Consider the following 22,897-nt stretch of genomic DNA (forward strand, 5'->3'; position numbering starts at 1 on the left):
TTCAACTAAGTGATGATGGATCTGTTGTGAAAATGGAAAATGTTGCAACTAAACCAAACAAGGGCATAGGATCTGTTTTACTTACTTTTACTTCTGGGAAATGTTTGTATTTGAACAATGTTTTATATGTTCCAGGGATTCGTAAGAATCTCGTGTCTGAAATTGTATTAAATAATTATGGTTACAAACAAGTGTTAGAAAGTGACAAGTATATCTTGTCAAGACATGGTTCTTTTATGGGATTTGGCTATATATGTAATGGAATGATTAGGCTTAATATTAATTATCATTCTATTGATAATTCTGTTTGCATGGTTTGTAGTAGTACTAGCAATAATTTTCATAAATCTGAATTATGGCATGCTAGACTAGGACACATTCATTACAAGAGATTAAAAGACATGTCTAAAATGAGTTTAATTCCTGCTTTTGATATGCAAAATAATGAAAAATGTAAAACATGCATGCTAACTAAAATCACTAGACAACCTTTCAAAGATGTTAGGGAAAGCAAGGTGTTGGATCTTATACATAGTGATTTATGTGATTTTCATGCAACACCTTCCCTTGGAAACAAGAAGTATGTTGTTACTTTTATTGATTATGCATCTAGATATTGTTATATCTATTTGCTACATTCTAAGGATGAAGCACTTGATAAATTTAAAATTTATAAACAACAAGTTGAGCTTCATAAAAATGAATTAATAAAAGTATTGCGTACTGATAGAGGTGGTGAGTATTATGATCCACTTTATTTTGAATCAACTGGAATAATACATCAAACCACAACTCCATATACACCACAACTAAATGGTGTAGCTGAAAGGAAGAATAGGACTTTGAAAGAAATGGTTAATTCAATGTTGTTGTATTCTGGTTTAGGTGAAGGGTTTTGAGGTGAGGCAATGTTAACTGCATGTTACATCTTGAATAGAACTCCAAATAAAAGGAGTAAGAATACTCCTTATGAACTTTGGTGAAAAAAGGTACCAAATTTAAGTTATCTCAAAGTTTGGGGTTGTAGAGCAGTTATAAGGCTCATTGAACCCAAAAGGAAAACGTTGGGTGAGAGAGATATAGATTGTATCTTTATTGGATATGCTGAGCATTCCCAAGCATGTAGATTCTATGTTTTAGAATCTAATGACTCTGTGTCTGTAAACACAGTGATAGAGTCAAGAGATGCTATTTTTGATGAAGAAAGATTTACATCTATACCTAGACCAAGGGACATGATTCATCAATCTTCCAGCAAGAGTGCTACTCAAGCTGAAGATGTTTCTGGTGGTGCAAGTTTTGTACCCGAACCTAGGAAAAGCACCAGAGCTAGAAAAGCTAAGTCTTTTGGATCTGATTTTCAACTATATTTAGTTGAAGGAACAAGGAATGAGACTATTTCTCAACATCAATATTGTTTTAATATTGAAGAGGATCCAAAGACTTTCAGTGAAGCTATGGATTCTAGGGATGTACATTTCTAGAAAGAGGCAATTCATGATGAGATTGATTTTATCATGCATAACAATACTTAGGTATTGGCTGATTTACCTCCTGGTTGCAAGGCATTAGGATGTAAATGGATCCTCAAAAGAAAAATGAAGGTGCATGGCACAATAGATAAGTATAAAGCCAGATTGGTTATCCAAGGCTTTAGACAAAAAGAAGGAATTGATTTCTTTGATACTTATGCTCATGTTGCCAGAATTTCTACTATTAGATTATTATTAGCTCTTGCAGCTATACATAATCTTGTGATTCACCAAATGGATGTGAAAACTGCATTCTTGAATGGTGACTTGGATGAGGAAATATACATGAAACAACCTGAAGGGTTTGTGATGCCTGGAAATGAACACAAAGTATGCAAGCTGAAGAAATCATTACATGGTTTGAAACAAGCACCAAAACAATGCATCAAAATTTTGATGATGTTGTCTTGTCTAATGGTTTTGCATTAAACCAAGCTGACAAGTGTGTGTATATAGCAAATTTGATACTTCTGGTAAAGGAGTCATGATTTGCTTAAATGTAGATGATATGTTGATTTTTGGTACTGATTTAGAAGAAGTTGATAAAACCAAGAAATTCTTATCATCTAGTTTTGATATGAAAGACATGGGGGAGGCTGAAGTAATTCTTGGTATAAGAATTAGTAAAGGAAACAATGGGATTTCAATTTCTCAATCTCATTATATTGAGAAGATATTGAAAAAGTTTAACTTTGAGAATTGTTCTCCTGTTAGCACTCCTATAGATCCTAGTCTTAAGCTTCTACCTAATAAAGGATCTCCAGTGTCTCAACTAGAATACTCAAGGGCTATTGGTTGTCTAATGTGTGTCATGATTAGTACTAGGCCTAATATAGCATATGTTGTGGGAAGGCTTAGTAGATATACTAGTAATCCTAGTTCACATCATTGGCAAGCCGTGAGTAGAGTATTCAAGTACTTAAAAGGGACCATGAATTATGGTTTAACTTATAGTGGATATCCTTCTGTTTTAGAAGGTTATTCAGATGCCAGCTGGATTAACAACTTAGACGATCACTCCTCTACTAGTGGTTGGGTGTTTCTTCTTGGAGGAGGTGCCATTTCTTGGGCATCTAAGAGACAGACTTGTATTACTAACTCAACCATGGAGTCTAAATTTGTTGCTTTGTCTGCTGCTGGTAAAGAAGCTGAGTGGCTAAGGAATTTGATTTATGAAATTCCATTATGGCCCAAACCGATATCTACCATTTCTATTAGATGTGATAGTACTGCAACCTTGGCTAAGGCCTATAGTCAAGTATACAATGGAAAGTCTAGACATTTAGGTGTTAGACATAGCATGATTCGTAAGCTTATCATGACTGGTGTGATATCTGTGGAGTTTGTAAGAACTCAGTTGAATTTAGCCGATCATCTAACCAAAGGGTTAGCAAGAGATCTTGTGCACAAGGCAGCTGTAGGTATGGGTTTAAAGTCCACCTAAAATCTTTTATACTGAGATACCCAATTCCCATCTAATGTGATATTAGATGTTGAATTCAATGTGGAAAGCTTGATATTTGAAGATTGGAACACATTATTATCATCATCCCAAGGTATGTGTTCAGTACTGCAAGTAAAGGAGGTTGAATTTATATTCTTAATAATTCTTTTGAAAAATTACATTTGCAGGTGCAAGAATAAAAGGACTACCTATATAAGCATGAAGTTTAGCTGCTTCAAGAAGTTATGACTTGGTTTTGATATGCTTATGGAAGGATGGGACACAAGCTAGTAAAATATAGTGTCAAGTTAGAACTTATGAGAATGTAAACTGTTGTGTGTATTATCTTCATGTATTCACTATGGATAGAAAGGGTTCAGTCCTTAGTGACACCCTGATATTCGAATATTTGGATTGTGTAATATACTAAGGTGAAATTCAATCGTCACGATATTTCATTTATGCATCAGTTTGTTGGTGTTATGTTTCATTTTAAATTAATCAAGATTACACTTAAATGGGGGAGGTTTGTTGGTGATTTGTTGTCATCAATATTATTTAAGTGTAATGGGATTACTTTGTTGACCAAAGGTGATCTTGATAAATATTAAACAAGTAAGGAAGGTGTGGAGTACACACTTGTTTAAGTTTGATCAAGTTTTCAAAGTACACAGTCATTTAGGGGCGAAGCCCCTAAACGAACGGGGGTCCGGGGGCAGTGCCCCTGGGAGCGGGGTCCAAGGGGCAGCAGCCCTGGCTGGGGTCGAGCTGCCAGGTCAGTGCGGAAAGTTTTTATATAGGGTATGTTGCTATATAAAAAAATGCAGCAGAAAATCGTATTTTCATAGAATTGACCATTGTTTGACCCTTATCCAAACTTCCGTTTTATGTCAGTTTTTACAGTTTGAAACTGTCATATTGACAGTTTTCAGACAAAGATCATAAATTCGGTTTTGGTCTCATTTTCTGGTACATACGAAATTATAATCAAAGCATTCTAAATTCTTGTCTCTTTTAGTCTTATCCGATTAAAGAATATTGGGAGTACCACCCAAATGCTTTAATCTGAAAGTGTTTTACACAATTCTCAGAATTCCAAGCCTTACTATACCCCAATTCTAACAGGTGGTGGAGCAATCGGCTTTGATGGATAAAGCCCTACCAATACACAAAAATTAGATGAAATCGAAGGTACAGTTCCACATACCGTATAAAAATCAGTTTCATGGATATCGATTTGGTATAAATGTCACTCTAAACGTCCGATTGGACGGCACTAAAGGTGGGAGGAGACGATAAGGACGAAACCGACTCAAGATATCGGAAGCTATGAGGCCTTCAGATAAGCAATCAACACGATAAAATAGTCGGAATCGGTGGCCATAATCAATAATAGGCGGTCATCATATGTGTCCTCTGTGGTTCGTCGATGAAAGAGGTATCGAATAAGCGGATGGGGGAACCGACATAAACATTTGTGGGTCGATTAGGAAGAACACATATCACAAGCACTGTTGCAAGTTTAGGAGAGAAAATGGAAGCGGCGGAAGGAACCGGAGTAAAGGAGTAGTAGATGAGGCGGTGGAGGGGGAGGAATCTAAAAGTTGGAAGCAGTAAGATAAGAGAAACAGTGGAAGCAAGAAGATAAGAGAAACAGTGGGAATCAGTGTGTTACGTGGAACGACCAAACCAATGAAATTAGCAGTGGTAAAGCAGAAGACGACCCGTGTATAGAATGAACAGTACCTTTGACTGTTAGAGAAAAAAAATATAAAAATGGTCCAAAATAGACCAATAATAGAAAAAAAGGAAAATAAAAAATAATAACCAATCATAATGAAGAACTGCTCATCATGTATATATATATAATTAGTTTAAAAACTACATTTAACTAATAATTATATTAAATTAAAGGCAACTATACTATAAATATTGGTTGGTATTCAAAGAAACTATCATAGTTGAAATTGAAAATGCTTAAATAAATAGTTTTTAAATTAATTTAACATAAGTTGTATAGAAATTTAGAATTGCATTCACGTACCCATTAAGTATAGATCATTGAGATGTCTCTATTGTGAAAGATAATCATAATGCTTAAAACCATTATTTTAATTTAGTGTAAAAAAATAATAAAATATCATTATATAGTTAATAACATTGATTAGTTTTTTTAACATTATATATTTGTCTATATTTATCTATGAAATTTTATTTCAATACAACATGTTGACATTTAAAATAATTTAAAACCAAAATCAAATTTTAAAACCTACGAAACAATAAAATAAGGATCGAAAAATTATAATATTATAGCAACTGAAAAATAACCATTGAAAAAAGACAACTACCAAATGGCCACTATGAAATGACAACAAATAGTCATATCATCATATGTGAGCCAGAAGTAAGGATTATATTATGGATGAGCGTCGGACAAAAGTGGCATCGGCCGGTAACATTTTCGATTTTTTGAAAACTGAATTTGATCAAAAGTTAATACTAACTATCAGTATTAATATTATCGATACCGGTATCAGGAATGATACTTGTTTTTGGTATTAGCACTAGTGCCGACGGCACCATATCTCAAATTTTATGATTTATAGTACCGAATATCATCTCATATGTTTAAATTCGGTACATTTTGATACCGGTTTAGGTATAATATTGGCATGGATAAGGATTTGGTATTAACTGTTCATTCCTAGATTAGATCATGGGCAACTTGTGGGTAGCAAAATAATTCCAATAATGAGAAAAACAGTTATCACCATAAGCTTAATTAATCGTAAAAGAATCATATGAACCGAATTAAAAGAAATCAATAGATGAAAATTGTCAATTATAGGTTCAAATTTTAAAGATGTATTGAAATAAAGTTAATTAAGTTTGTGTTGTCTTTGGTCATATAGACATAAACATATTTTAATATTTTAGGTATAAGTCATAAGGTCAAACTATGTGCATCTCCACTCCCGTCTTACACATTGTTTTGAATGTTTGTGCATAACAAGGAAGATAACAGTAAAGTTGTTTTACACTTAAAATAAATAATATTTTTAATAAAACAATTAAATTAATAAAATTCGACCGAATTATATAAAATAAAACTCTTTACAAATCCAAAACATTCAAAAAAAAAAAAATACAAAACAAAGTTCAAACCCTATTCCCTTGAGATCAAGAGTTATTTAACCAAGATATTCAATTTGACTTGAACATCGTCATTAATGAGAATTTATCTTTAAAAAAAAATAAACGTTAGAACGGTATAAAACTTGATTGTGAAAATCAACCATAAATCACTTTTAAATTGGAATTGAGTCGTAAAAGTATGAACGGGTGAGTGGAGGAATTTATATGGGGTTTAATAGAATAGATATGAGAGCAGTGGCGGACCTATTAAGGGCCTTTGGGGTCCCGGGTCACTGCTCAATTTCCGGCACACAGTGTAAAAAAAAAAAAAAAAAAATTTGGATTTTTCTATTAGGTGCACCCGCTTGAAATACGAGGGACACCCCTACTAAAACAGTCTGCGTCCGCCACTATATGAGAGCATCTACAATTGTGAGTTCAATGAGAGCGTTGAATGAGGTAACAAGTCCATATGTCATTCAACGAACGAAACTCTATCATTGTGAGATGTCACATTGGCATTCAATGAATGTGGAGTTCAATGGTCAATGAACTATTCAATGGGAAAAAATGAATGTTTTAATTCTTAAATATTTACTATAAATTATAATTTGTAACATTCAATTGAACTTTGTAGAGTTCAATGCATTGTAAAGAAAAATAATAAAATTGTATGGATTGTAGAAAGATGATGTGGCAATCCATTGAACTCTATAGAATTCAATGCATTGTGGATGTCTGAGAAAACTTAAGAAGTAATTTGGGGTTTAGGGTATTTGGTTACGCTTATTTAAGCTTCTTTTTAGTTTGTTATCGGTCTCACACCGATTGTAACACCTAATTTTTCAAATAAATTTTCACATTTTAAAAACACATTTTTATTCATAATTGTTATAAAACATCACTATATCACATAGTCATATCATAACATCACATCCCAAGATCATAATATAAAAACACCTCGTGTGTGTACTGAACAAGTCGGCGCCTTCCCGCGATCCTCACTGGTACCTGAAACACATAACACAACACTGTAAGCATAAATGCTTAGTGAGTTCCCCAAAATACCACACACAACACATATTAGCCACTCGAGGCTATAACTCTGTTTGACCCTCTGGTCAATGTGTCTCAGTGGGACCCTCCAGTCCCATAACTCTGTGGGCCCTCTGGCCCTAACTCTATGGACCTTCCGGTCCTAACTCTGAAGAATCTGGTACATACATGGCATAAATCACATAGAAATCACATCATGCAAAAGCATACAAAATACTCTGTCACATAACTCTAATTACCACTCTAGGTAAAGTATAGTGAGAAGACTCACCTCGGGTAACTCGGTAAAATCTCGAACTCTGAAAAATTTGATCTAGCCTACGCCTAATCATATGAAATAAACACTCTAAATCAATACATCCCTTAAGGCTAGGCTATTCCCTCTCTTAGTACTCTCAGAAGGGTAAAAGACCATTTTACCCCTCTCATGGCTCAAAGACCCTAAAGTTGACCAAACCCTAAAAGTCAACAAAAGTCAACTTTCCGGGTTACACTACGCATACCAAACATCTACGTTGGGCGTACCCAGTGCCTTCTCAAAAAACGGGGTGCGCGACCCCTTACGTCGCACGTACTGGGATTACGTCCAGCGTAACTCCCAGTTTCAGGCTCTAAGCATTTTGGGGTCTTAATCAGTTAAGACCCACATCCAACTTCTAGATCTGACCATTTATAACCCTCTTAACCTATAAAGACGGTGACTTTAAGCCTTTTCATGGCTGGACAAGTCACTAACACCCATAATACTCCACTTCCTAACACTAGAAAGCTCAATACTCAAGCATGACCTCATATCCACGACCAAGATGGAAACTTTATGGATCTATAACAAAAATACCACTGAAAATGGGACAGATCTAGGTCCATGGAGCACATTACACTCATAAAGTCTCCACCTTTGGGACTTTTAACCCTAAAATGGTCCATGCAATCATCTAACCAAATAAGGAGGAAAGTTTTGAGCTTTATACCTCCAAATGCAGCTCCTTCCTCTGTAGATCTCAGATCCAAACTTGCACTTCAAGCTCTAGCCTCCGCAAGCTCCTCTCCTTCTTCTTCACTAACACACCAAGGCACTTTTAGCTCCAAAACACTCACTCTCAAGCTAAGGACGATGGGAGGCTCTCTTAGGGTTTCACTCACTGATATGGAGGCTGAGAAATGAGCCTTAGCATCCATTATATAGTGCACAAGTCAAATATTAGGGTTTGCGTCTGGACCCATTACGCCTAGCGTACCCAAGCGAGTCAGCGTCCAATTTAAGCGCATGAGTACGCGCAGCGTACTCCCCAGTACGCCCAGCGTACTCATTGGCTACAATAACTCTTTCAAAGAACCACTTTTGACAACTTGACAAAATGGAAGGATATAATAGCTTTACCTGGATTTCGGGATGTTACAATTCTCCCCCACCAAAACCAGACTTTGCCCTCGAAGTCTCATGCCGAAAACAATTCTGGATGCTACTCCCGCATCTCTGACTCCGATTCCCAAGTCAACTCGGACCCTCTCTGATGCTGCCACTGGACCTGAACCAATGGAACCTCCTTGTTCCTCAGAACCTTGACCTTCCGGTCCAAGATCGCGATCGGTCTCTCAATACAACTTAGACTCGTGTCCACCTGGATATCCTCCAATGGCACCACTGCTGACTCGTCGGCTATACACTTCCTCAGCTGAGACATGTGGAAGGTATCATAAATCTGGCTCAACTCCGCAGGTAGCTCCAATCGATATGCTACCCTGCCCACCCTCGCAATAACCCTGAACGGTCCAATGTACCTGGGCCCCAACTTGCCCTTTTTCTTGAATCGGATCACAACTTTCCAAGGAGACACTTTCAGAAGTACAAAATCTCCAACCTGGAACTCGAGCTCGGATCGACGCCTATCCGCGTAACTCTTCTGGTGACTCTGGGCCGTCAGCAATCTCTGTCTAACCTGTTGTATCTGCTCTGTCATCTAAAGCACTATCTCAGTGCTACCCATCACTCGCTGCCCTACCTCTCCCCAACAAATGGGAGTTTGACACCTCCCCCCATACAATAACTCAAAGGGAGGCATACCAATGCTCGAACGGTGGCTGTTGTTATAAGAAAACTCAGCCAAAGGTAGATACGTGTCCCAACTCCCTTCGAAGTCCAACACACATGCTCGAAGCATGTCCTCGAGCGTCTGAATCGTCCGCTCACTCAGTCCGTCTGTCTGCGGGTGGTAAGCGGTACTGAAATGCAGCCTATACCCAACTCCTCATGGAACTTCTTCCAGAACCTGGAGGTACACCATGTCGCGATACCACCTCTCTCACGTACACCTCTGTCAGCCTCTCTGCGGAAGAGCTCTCACGATAGCAAGAAAATAAGCGCTCTTCGTCAGTCGGTCGACGATCACCCAAATTGCATCGAAGCCTCTCGCAATCCTCGACAATTTGGTGATAAAATCCATGGAAATTTGTTCCCACTTCCACTAGGGAACCTCAAGCGGCTGCAACTTTCCATGTGGACACTGGTGCTCGGCCTTAACCCTGCGGCAGGTCAAGCACCTCTCTACAAACCAAGCCACATCCCTCTTCATACAGGGCCACCAATAATCTCTTTTCATGTCCAAATACATCTTAGTGGCCCCGGGATGGATCGAAAACCTCGACCTGCGCGCCTCCTCCATCAAAATGGCACGTGCCCCACCCTCAAATGTCACCCAAATCCGGCCCTGGAAGGTCATAAGCCCCCGGCTATCGGCAATGAACTCTGATATTTGCCCAATCACCCGCTCTCGCTTGCGGTTCTCCGGTCTCATGGCCTCCACCTGGGCCTCCCGAATGGTGTCCAACACCGGAGTCATCACTGTCAACCTCATACAAACATCTCGCAAAGGGGCACTCTCTTCCCCTGCGACTCAAGGAATCGACTACCACGTTAGCCTTGCCTGGGTGGTACAGGATCTCACACTCATAATCCTTTACCACGTCCAACCATCTCCTCTGACGCATGTTTAGGTTTGGCTGATCCATCAGATACTTCAAGCTCTTGTGGTCCGTGTAAATGGTACAACGAACCCCATACAAATAGTGACGCCAGATCTTGAGGGCGAACACCACAGCCCCCAACTTCAGATCGTGAGTAGGACCTTGTCTCATGAGGCTTCAGCTACCTCGATGAGTATGCTATCACATGCCCTCTCTGCATCAGCACTACACCCAGTCCCAATATCGACGCGTCACAATATACCACAAAGTCCTACATTCCCTCCGGAAGGGCCAACACTGGGGCTTCGCACAATCTCTGGCGAAGTGTCTCAAATGAGGCCTGCTGCTCCGGGCCCCAATTGAAAGCCATGCCCTTCCGAGTCAGCCTGGTGAGAGGAACCGCAATCCTGGAGAAATCCTGAATGAATCTCTGATAATATCCGGCCAACCCCAGGAAACTCCTGATCTCCGAAGGGGATCTCGGCACCTCCCAACTCATCACTGCCTCAATTTTGGTCGGATCGACCAATATCTCATTCTGGTTGATGAGGTGCCCTAGAAACTGGACCTCCTGTAACCAGAAATCACACTTGGAGAATTTGGCGTAAAGCCTCTCCGGTCTCAGAACTCCGAGGATCTCCCTTAAATGCTCCTCATGCTACTATCTAGACCTCGAATACACCAATATATCATCAATGAGCATGATCACCGAACGATCCAACATCGACCTGCACACCCTGTTCATGAGATCCATGAAGGCCGCCGGTGCATTGGTGCTCGTAATGCCCATAACGAGTCTTGAACGTTGTCTTCTGGATATCCACATCACGCACCCTCATCTGATGATATCCAAACCTCAAATCAATCTTGGAAAACCAAGACGCTCCCAGCAACTGATCAAACAAATCGTCGATCCTCAGTAAGGGGTAATGGTTCTTGACCGTCAGCTTGTTCAACTCCGGGTAATCAATGCAGATCCGGTGTGAACCATCATTTTTCTTGACAAAAAGGATCGGCGCTCCACACGGCGAGCTACTCGGCCGTATAAACCCCTTCCCCAGCAGCTCTTGAAGCTGCGAGGATAACTCCTGCATCTCTGGAGGTGCAAGGCGATAGGGCGCTGCCCCCGGAACCAAATCGATACGGAACTCCACCTGCCTCTCGGGAGGCACACCCGGCAACTCCTCGAGGTAAACATCTGGGAACTCACGCACTATTGGGACCTCATCGACCGACCTCGGTCTCTCTGCACCTACCCTTGTATCCACCACATAAGCCACAAACCCACTACAGCCTTGCTGTAAACTCTGGCTCGCTCTCGCGGCTGAACAAAATGCCGACCCAGAATGGGTACCCTCGCCATAAACCGTAAGAACTCCCCCACTAGGGTCTCGTATGGTCACCAGCTGTCGCTCGCAGTCGATAACCGCTCCAAATCTGCTCAACCAGTCCATGCCCACGATGACACAGACATCTCCCATAACAATCGGGACCAAATCAATCGGAAACTCAACGCCCAATTTCTCGAGTACACATCCTCGAATCACATCAGTGGCATACACTGCTCTTTCGTCAGCTATGGAAACTCGCAAAGGTCGACTCAATGCCTCTCGATGAATACTGATGTGCTGACTAAAGGCTAACGATACAAAAGACCGACTCGCACCCAAGTTAAATAACACCAAAGTAGGTACAGAACTCACAAGAAATGTACCTATGTGTATCACAATATAAGCATAACACCACAAACTCAAAATAAGCATATGAAAGAATACATACCAGCCACAACATCGGGTGTTGCGTGGACCTCCTCCGCTGTCAACTGGAAGGCTCTCCCGCGAGCCTTCGGCGCTTCGGCCTTCACCGGCCGACTCTCTGTAGCTCAAACAGCATCAGGGACAGACCCCTGTGAAGCTCCCTGAGCTGACCCTCGCAACTGCGGACACTCGGCCTTCCGGTGTCCGGTCTGGTTGCAGTGAAAACAAACTACAAACCCCTTGGAGCAATCCTTGGCCATATGCCCCTCCTTGCCACACTTGTAGCAAGACCCTGCTCTGCACACACCCTCATGACTCTTGCCGTACTTGCCACAAGTGCAGCCCTTCTGGTTCCCTGATCTCGAATCGGCGGGCTTAGCCCGCTTGGCAGCCGGCTGGGACTGTGTCGGTCGCTGATCCCTCCCCTGAGACTCCGCCTCCTCCCTGGCCTGAGTCTCTAGCTCAATATCCCTCTTCTGGGCATTTTCCTGAAGCTCGGAAAATCTCTGGTACGTCGAGTTCGCCACGAACTCACGGATGTCTCTCCTCAATATGCTCAAATACCGGCTCATACGTGCCTGCTCAGAAGACACGTGCTCAGGGCAGAACACCGCCCTCTCATGAAACATCCTAGTGATCACCGTAACAGACTCAGTACCCTGCTTGAGGGTCAAGAACTCCCGGACAAACGCTCCCTTTCCACCAGGGGAACGTACTCATCACAAAACATAGTGGTGAACCTCTCCCAGGTCACCGCAGCAAGCTCTGCAGAAGAATAGTGCGTTGTCACAAACTTCCACCAATCCTTCGCCCCTAAGCGAAGCTGGTTCAGCGCGAAATGAACTCTCAGATGCTCTGGACATGAACATGTGTAGAAGCACCCCTCAATGTCAGAGATCCACCTCATCGCAGCTATCGGATCCTGAGTCCCATTAAACTCTGGTGGCTTCAGATTGCTGAAATCCCGGTACAGCAACGCGTCACCTCCTTGCAGCCTAGCAGCAGCAACAGCTGCAGTGGCTGCAGCAATAGCAGCATCAGTAAGAGCAGCATAACGCTCATCAAAAGTCTCGATCAGTGTGGTCTTGATAGACCCGAACATCTCTGGAGTCTCAGCGCGAATGACAGCAGCCACCTCATCATGAATCATCTAGCGAACCTCCTCATCGCTCACACCCCCCCCCTTACTAGTCCATGGCCTGTGGCGTGTCCCCACCATAATGTCTCTCTGAAATACAACACAAGATATCATAGACTCGCTCGAGTGTACACACACTCGATATCCCAATCCTACTTGATCCTTGGTACCCTAAGGATTCTTACTTGGGTTGCGCACTGATCCGGTACCTTCGGTAGTATGGGCCTAATACTACCGTCCACACCGCATCAATATTCACCCCAAGTCCTCCTCTTAGGATCCCAAATCCCAAGTACTCTACTCTCTCTCTCTCTCTATGCATAGTCTACTCTCAAGCAGATCTCTCATAAGTTCCTCGCTGCTATCTATTCACTCTCAAGCATCTCCTAGCAGCAAAATCCCTAGGCTAAGGCATCACAAATTAGGCCACTCTAGTCCTAATAAGAATACCTAGCCTACTCTATCATGCATATCATATCATAACATATCTCATAACTCATAACGTAAGGGTATTTTGGGAAATCACCGTTCGGGCGCTGGCTGATCGTACACACTAATAAATTTTCACATTTTAAAAACACATTTTCATTCATAATTGTTATAAAACATCATTGTATCACATAGTCAAATTATAACATCACATCCCAAGATCATAATATAAAAACTCCTCTTGTGTGTACTGATCAAGCCGGTGCCTTCCCGCGATCCTCACTAGTACCTGAAACACATAACACAACACTGTAAGCATAAATGCTTAGTGGGTTCCCCAAAATACCTCACACAACACATATTATCCACTCGAGGCTATAACTCTGTTTGACCCTCTGGTCAATGTGTCTCAGTGGGACCCTCCAGTCCTATAACTCTGTGGGCCCTCTGGCCCTAACTCTGTGGACCTTCCGGTCCTAACTCTGAAAAATTTGGTACATACATGGCATAAATCACATAGAAATCACATCATGCAAAAGCATACAAAATACTCTGTCACATAACTCTAATTACCACTCTAGGTAAAGTATAGTGAGAAGACTCACCTCGGGTAACTCGGTAAAATCTCGAACTCTGAAAAATTCGATCTAGCCTCCACCTAATCATATGAAATAAACACTCTAAATCAATGCATCCCTTAAGGCTAGGCTATTCCCTCTCTTATTACTCTCAGAAGGGTAAACGACCATTTTACCCCTCTCATGGCTCAAAGACCCTAAAGTTGACCAAACCCTAAAAGTCAACAAAAGTCAACTTCCCGAGTTACACTGCGTGTACCAAACATGTATGTTGGGCGTACTCGGTGCCTTCTCAGAAAACGGGGTGCGCGACCCCTTACGCCGCGCGTACTAGGATTACGCCCAGCGTAACTCCTAATTTCAGGCTCTAAGCATTTTGGGGTCTTAATCAGTTAAGACCTACATCTAACTTCTAGATCTGACCATTTATAACGCTCTTAACCCATAAAGTCGGTGACTTTAAGCCTTTGCATAGCTGGACAAGTCACTAACACCCATAATACTCCACTTCCTAACACTAGAAAGCTCAATACTCAAGCATGACCTCATATCCACGACCAAGATGGAAACTTTATGGATCTATAACACAAATACCACTGAAAATGGGACAGATCTAGGTCCATGGAGCACATTACACTCATAAAGTCTCCACCTTTGGGACTTTTAACCCTAAAATGGTCCATGCAATCATCTAACCAAATAAGGAGGAAAGTTTTGAACTTTATACCTCTAAATGCAGCTCCTTCCTCTGTAGATCTCAGATCCAAACTTGCACTTCAAGCTCTAGCATCCACAAGCTCCTCTCCTTCTTCTTCACTAACACACCAAGGCACTTTTAGCTCCAAAACACTCACTCTCAAGCTAAGGACGACGGGAGGCTCTCATAGGGTTTCACTCACTAATATGGAGGCTGAGAAATGAGCCTTAGCATACATTATATAGTTCACAAGTCAGATATTAGGGTTTGCGTTTGGACCTATTACGCCCAGCGTAACCCTGGGTACGCCCAGCGTACCCAGGCGAGTCCGCGTCCAATTTAAGCGCATGAGTATGCGCAGCGTACTCCCCAGTACACCCAGCGTACTTATTTGCTACAAGAACTCTTTCAAAGGACCACTTTTGACAACTTGACAAAATGGAAGGATATAATAGCTTTACCTGGATTTCGGGATGTTACACCGATATAAACTAAAAATGATGTTTAGATAGAAATAACTTATCAAGATGTCCTACCAGATATAAGTTAAAATCTATAAGCAAGTCCTCAATAACTTATTAGCTTATAAGTTATAAACTATAAATTGAAAAACGCTTAAATGTCATAAGTTTAGCCAAACCCCCAATAACTTAGACGCTTACTTCCGATTATCCGTAATTATCTCTTATAACTGCTTCAAGATGAGTTTCTTAGAGGGTGAGCACGAAGAAAGCTTTAACAATATGCATATTTATCTACATAACCTTAGGCAAACCAACATGCGTACTTACACTCACATCAAAACTGATGTGATGGATTGTTTCCAAGCTTTGTTTTGTGGCTCTTGGATGTGTGGTATATTTGTTTTCCACATTTATATTGTTTCTTTAAAATTGATAATGTTTCTACATCTAAACTAATTGTTTGTGTTTCCAAAAAATACATTTTCATGCATTCATAGGTTGCTTGTTGTGTATCACCTTCATATGTATAAGAGGGGACAACCTAAACAAAATGTTCGTAGCGGTTGCTATCGACTGGAACAACCAGACTCTTCCTATAGCATTTGAAAGGGTTGTGAAAAATAATATTGACGGTTGTATATGGTTAGTTACGAAGTTAAGAAGCTCTCGAAAAGGCTAGGGAAGTATCGTTCATAAGCAGTGCTCTAGATAACGTAAGGCGTGACTTTTGTGGCAATATCAAGCCTCAATCTTTTATGAGCCTTGGAGAGCCACATCGTTTGTAAGTCGTGACTTAAGATGAAAATTTTGTATAAAATTAATATTTTTATATGTATTTTCTACTATTAATTATTTTTATATACATATATGATTTAAGACGGCATTTTGTTAAAGTTTGGTGGCAAGTACCAGCCTTCAAGTTATAACGTGTCATGACAAAGGCATGACAAGCTTTTTAGAACCTTGTTCATAAGCAATGACCATTAACCGATTAAAAAAATGAGTGACCAAGATAAAATAAATGTAAAATAGAATTGGGGTAAGCATGGTTTTGTTTTTTTTAACTAAAACTAGGATTAATCGCTCCCAAAAAGGAATCTATTGATTCTATCCCAATTGGTTGGACCATAGGTGCGATGATTTACTTCACGGGCGAGGTCTCTAGTTTAAGTCCAAGATGGCCCAGCTGCGCCAGGGAAAAGAATAGAAGAAGCGTCTGACCCATTTATGCATGTTCCACTTGGCTCACCGGGGGAGGGGGATATAGATCAATTGGTAGAGCTCCGATCTTGCAATTGGGTCGCTGTGATTACAGGTTGGATGTCTAATTGTCCAGCCGGCAATGATAGTATCTTATAGCTTAACATGTGGATCACTTTCTGTAAGTAATGAGGAAGAGGACTGAAACATGATGGGTTTTAGGTAAAACAAATAAACTAGAAAACAATTCCTAAGTTCACATGCAACCTACTTTGGATCTATGTTTTATCTATTGAACATACAACTTTGAATTGCAAAACAAGAACCCTAGAGGAGAGAGGCTATAATCGAAATTTACAAACTAGGGTTTAGTAATTACATACCTTTCAATTGTTATAGTAAACAATTGATGATTCCCTTGATCTTGATCTTGATCTTCTTGGAAGCTTAGCACCACAAGTGTAATGCCTCTAATGGAATCACACCCAAACTAGCAAGAAGGAAAGTATAGGAGAGAGGGAAGAGGGAGTATGAAAAATTTCAACCCTTAGGGTTTCTTCAAAAGAAAAGAGTGACCAAAACATGAACCGGGAAGCTCCTTATATAGCTGAGGGATCTAGGGTTTAGGGGAAACCCTAGTTATCCTTTGCTTAGGGCCTAAGCAAACCCAAGGGCCTTATCCAAGCCCCTATGAACGAAATTATTAGGGTTTCCCCTAAAGATTTCGTCCACCCTTATCCAAGGGGGTTCTAGAGCCTTCCACTCAACTATTAGATAATTGCAAACTAGTCCCTGCACCTTATAATCAATTCTTTTAACCCCAAAATTAATTCTAATTAGTTTCTGGCTAACAATTAATTAAACAAAATGATTTCTTATTAATATATTAATCTTTTAACATATTAATAAATTCATTTATATTAATTTATTAATCTTATAATAAATTAATATCTCTCCTTTCATAATTTCCTTGTCTAGTTGCTAGGTTTGAGGGCAACCCAAAAGTACTGTGCTGCTATCAATTCAAGTACATACCAATTATAGTTATGGGCTTAGACACCTAATCCAACAGTCTCATCCCACTAAAAGACTCTATTGAGACAAAGATGGGATGTCAAGAACATAGAGGAAGTAGGATAGGCAGTTGACCAAATCTAGTATGGATCGTACATGGACGGTAATTGGAGTCGGCGGCTCTCCTAGGGTTCCCTCATCGGGGATCCCTATTGTAACATCCCGAATTTCAGAAGTATATTTAAGGGTTTGAAGTGTAATTTCGAAGAAGGGACTCGATGAGTAGGTATGCTTACTCGCCGAGTCGGAGTAGGTTTTGGGTCGCAAAAGTAAGTGACCAACTCGCCAAGTTGGTGCTGGCGTGAGAAAACCCCTAATCTTAGGGTTTGCATCCTATTTAAAGGACTTTATGTCCTTCTCTCAGCCTCCTTAGTGCCTTTGAGAGACAGAAAAACCTAAGCTCGTGTGTGTGAGGCCATTAGAGGGAGGTTGAAGCTTTGAAAGGTGTTCTAGTGGAAGAAGCTTGAAGATCAAAAAGGGCTTGCATCAAGAGAGTGGTGTAGATCCAGAATCTACAGCAGTGTGGGCACATCTTGGAGGTAATAAGTTGTTACCTTGCCTTTGTTTCTTCTAGATCTATTCTTGAATAAGATTTGGGGCATGATTGAGATCTATTTCAGGTTTGGAGTTTAGATATGAGGTTGTTATTCCAGATCTAGACTTGTGTTGGTCTAGAATGTCATAAAGCATCAGTCAATGAGTTGTTGGTGAAACCCCTTTGTCTTAAACCCTAGCACTAGAGTGATTTGGACCTTTAACTCCTTGGTTTCACATAAAGTTTGCAACTTTACGTGGGAGTTATACACTAGAAGAGTGGATCTACAGTTTGGAGCCCCTGCATGGCTCGAAAAGCCTCAGTAGGGATTAAGGACTAAAGGGGCTCGGCGAGTCACATGGGTAGACTCGGCGAGTCATATGAAGATGGGCATGGTCTCGATGAGTTGGAAGAACAGCTTGGCGAGTCTATTGAAGATTGGCGTGGACTCCCCACCCTCTTTTGGTTAAAGCCTCGGATTAGTGAGTCGGTTGGCGACTCAGTGAGTTGGACAGGATGGGACTCAGAGATCGTTAGACTCGACAAGCCTTGGGGTGACTCGGTGAGTTGAGTTGTGTTGAGAGAGTTTTCTGAGTTTGAGAACTCGGCGAGTCGACGGGTTGACTCGGCGAGTAGAGTCAATCAGGAAAGTTGACTTTGGCCAAGACTTTGACTTTGACCTGTTTAACCTTCAGGGGTGTTATGGTAATTTTCAGATATTTTTTTGTCTTTGGATCATTGATGATTATAGGTGTTGAAGTTGGAGGCAGTGCTTCGGGTTTGTGCTTTCGTGATTTGGATCGGCAGTTACGAGGTGATTTATCCTCACTATATCAACATGGTCTAAGGCACCAAGGTCGGCCCTTTATCGGATGGGAATCCAGGAATTTGTTTGGTATGTTTTTAAGTTGCTAGATCTGCATCCTGGGTTTAGGATGGTGGTATGTTAGTGACCTGGTTAAGGCCGGTATCCTGGTATGTAGGGTAATGTTATGTTAGCAATCGGATAGGTCGGTATCCTGGTTAGGATGTTGCTACGCTGCATGATCTGATAGATTCGTTTGGTTGGCTAAGGATTGTTATGTGATTAATTGTTTTATGTGCACATGACTGTTTGGCTGGAGTTGGGTTGAGGCGGGTCATGCTTTATGTTGTAGGCCAACATACCCAAGGCGAACCGGATAGACCGAAGGCCCAGCGAGCGGTCCGGATAGGCTGAAGGCCCCGAGAGGGCAGTCCAGACGTTCCGAGGCTCAAAGAGTGGACCAGGCCGACTGAAGGGTCGGTGCGGGCGGACCAGTCATACTGTAGACTCGGAGAGTGGACCAGGTGGACTAAAGGCCCGGTGCGGGCGGACCAGTCACACTGTAGACTCGATATACATGGTCGTTCTGTATTGAGATATGATATGAGTATGGTCATATGTGGTTGGTATTTTGGGGGTAACTCACTAAGCTTTTGGGCTTACAGTTGTAGTTTTTTGGTTTCAGGTACTTCAGGAGATCGTGGCAAGGCGAAGGCGTGATCGTACCGCTCCTCATACTTCATGATTTGTTATTTAGTTCTGGGGATACTCTGATGTTTAAACTCTTTTGAAAACAAGTTGTAATAACTTAATGGATTTTGAATGAATTAAAATGTTTTAAATTGGTGCAAATTTTTATGAGTGTTACACCTATGGAAGAGGATCAAGTTGTCCCTTGCGAACAGCTTGATGCACTATCTCCCTTCAACCCTTTGAGCGAAATGTGGCAAAATGAAGGAAAATCCATGGACCGGCCCCATCATCTCCACCCCGTAGGAACTACGAGATTACCCCATGGACGCCTTCGGCATCCAGGGGGTCATCGTTTTGACTTTGAAATAATTGTTATGTTTCAGTTATATATGTTGTAATTTTTTTTATGTTTATGTTTTTTTGGTCACCATTCTTTTGTTTTTTCGATTAAACATAATGTTAAAATTTAGTAGAAAACATAGAGAAAATTATGTGAGTGGTCCTTGTGGTTTAGTATAAATTTCATGCTTGGTCTCTAACTTTTTTTCTAACTCGGACTGTCCTCATGTTTTAATTATTTAATGTGCCTAGTCCCTATTTTAACAATCTGTCAATTGTTTCCGTTAGACACCCCACGTTCCTTTCACGTTAGGGGTATAATAGTCATTTACCAATGCCAACGATCTTCGAATACTCGCTTTTCATCGGGATCAACCCTAATTTTGAGTTTCTTTCAATTTCTCCATCGTTGAATCGGTTACACCTTCTCTCCTTCAAATCAGGAATGGTTAAATGTGATTGTGGGCGTGTTGATGTAATTTGGACTTCAAACTAACAATAATCCAGGAAGACCCTTTTACGCATGTCCAAGTAAGGTATGTTGTATTTGAGAATTTTGTAATCATAACCCTAGTTGGAGATATCATTGTATGCGATTGCGGGTATTGTAACCATAGCTTTTGAAATTGACATGGACCATGTAAAGGATTTATTGCTTGGGTAGATAATGATGAAAAGGATCATGGTGATGGTTTGAAAATCTCCTGGCTTGCAAGGTTGAATAAGAAGCTGCAAAATTAAAATCTAATCTTAAAGATATGTTTATTTATTAGTTGGGTATTGTTCTTGGTGATACTTGTTTACAAGTTGTAAGGTGAAGATTAGTTGTTATTGTAATGGTAAAGTCTTTTGTAATGGTTAGGTTGTAATAGTGAATGTAATGGTATCGTCTTCTGTAATGATTAGTTGTCTAAGTATTTGTAATGCAAATGGTTAAGTTCTTTAAGATCAATGAAAATGGTATTGTGTTGTACTGATTATGTTTTAAAGTGATGTATAAGCAACATATTGACCAAAACAAGTAGCAATGATGCATAATAAAAAGAAAACATTCCATAAACTAGTACCAAACTATTACATGGCAATGAGGATTAGTTGTTACAAATTAGTTGATTCAAAAGTGCCAACATATTGGCCAAAACAAGTAGAAAAATACTATCCCTATTACAAAGTATTCATAAAGAATGTACCAAAATATTAGCCCTATTACAAGTAGCCACATTACGCAATCCATTCATATTAAAAGTAACAAAATACTATCCCTATTACAAACCATCAAGTCGTTGCCTTCCCTTTCCCTTTTCCTTTGACTTTTGATTGTTCACCACCCCCACCAACAATTAGTCTTTGCCCTTTGCAGGTTCTTGCATTGTGACCAACACTGTTACAGGTTACTTATCTATGGGCTCTTAATGTTGTGTTTCCTCTAACATAGACCTCCTTTTCCACAGTTGATATTGTTTAATTCTTATTTGGTCTTTTTATTGGAACACAATGTTTTGGAGGCAACAAAGTTATAGGTATAGCTGACTTCTCCCACATGGACCTTCCATTGATTGGACTAACTTTAAAAGAGTACATCTCTTTCAACTTGATAACCAGTAACATGGATGCACAAATGATTTTGGGATACCCACATCCTTGTTATTCCTCCCCATGTCCCAAATAGCAGCCACACCATGTTTGCACGGTATTCCTATTAATTCCCGTCTTTTGCACGTGCAACTTTGTTGACCTACATCCACAATACATTGATCTTGACAAGGTCCAACAACTTGATATTTTCCATCACCATAAAATGTTGCAATATACTGTTTTTTCTCACTCTTTATCTTATCCAATATTTTTGTAGCTGTAGGAGTCAAAGGAACTAAAACTTTCTGAATTTCCTTGTAAACTTTAACAATCTTCTCCATAGTGTACTCTCTAATGAACTCAATGCAATTAATGACTAGTGCATCACGACCTTCTTCTAGCTTGCTATTAAAAGCTTCTCACAGATTATTAGATAGAGCATCTCAATGTGCTCTCCCTGAACATAAACAAGTTGTATGTCATTATTCAATACACCTTCTTCTAGAATTATTAAGTAGAGATCAAAGATCAATATACCTATAAAGTGGGAGTGATCCATTGCTTGGTTTTTCCATTGCTTGGTGAAACTATTGTACATTAGAGGTCGTGGAACATTCCCAAAGAAGATCTTTAAACTCCTTTCCCCTCCAAATCTTTTTCATGTTGTCATGTATGTGACAAAGACAATATTGATGCTCTACACATGGAAATAGCGTTGCAATCGCAAGCAAAAAAACCCTAGCAACAATAACATGTTCGTATGTTAGTAAACCTAAATCAAAACCAAAAAACTATAAAACTATTTTGAATAGTTCGAATACCTTTTGCCTATCACCCATAAACATGAAATTGGAATTAGTTCCTAAACCTAAGTCATCACCCAAATTACTTAAAAACCAAGTCCAAGAATTCAATGTTTCTGATTCAACCACAGTGTAGGCTAAAGGATATATCTCATTATTTGTAACAACCCGTCTCTGGTATGTTGCTTCCATGGCATTTAATTAGAAGTTTTCAAGAGAGACTCGGCGAGTCTATAGCCCGACTCGCCGAGTAGGGACGGGATTTTGTGCACGTGTTAGTCGGCGACTCGGCGAGTCTGCCTGCCTGGAAGAAACCCTAAATCCCCGGGTTGCTCACTATTTAAACAACCTTATGAGCCCCCAATCTCGCCTCCTTCACCCTCAGAGAGCTGTGAGAAAACCCTAATCCATCCTTTGAGTGATTTAAGTGTTTTTGTGTGGATTTTGAAGGCTTGAAGAGGAAGAAGAAGAAAGGAACAAGGATAAGAGGTGTAGAGCAAAGATCCAAGGGAAAAATCAGAGTTCATTGAGGTATTCTTCGGATTCCTTCTGTTTTATGCTTTAAACCTCCATTAGAACACTTTTAGGGCTAGTTTGATGTATTTTCCAAACCCTATAGTGGTATGGATGCCTTAATAGGTCTAGATATCCTTAGATCTATTCATTTAGGAGTTGT

The sequence above is a fragment of the Lactuca sativa genome, chromosome 5 (assembly GCF_002870075.4).
Source record: "Lactuca sativa cultivar Salinas chromosome 5, Lsat_Salinas_v11, whole genome shotgun sequence".
NCBI classification, from domain to species: domain Eukaryota; kingdom Viridiplantae; phylum Streptophyta; class Magnoliopsida; order Asterales; family Asteraceae; genus Lactuca; species Lactuca sativa.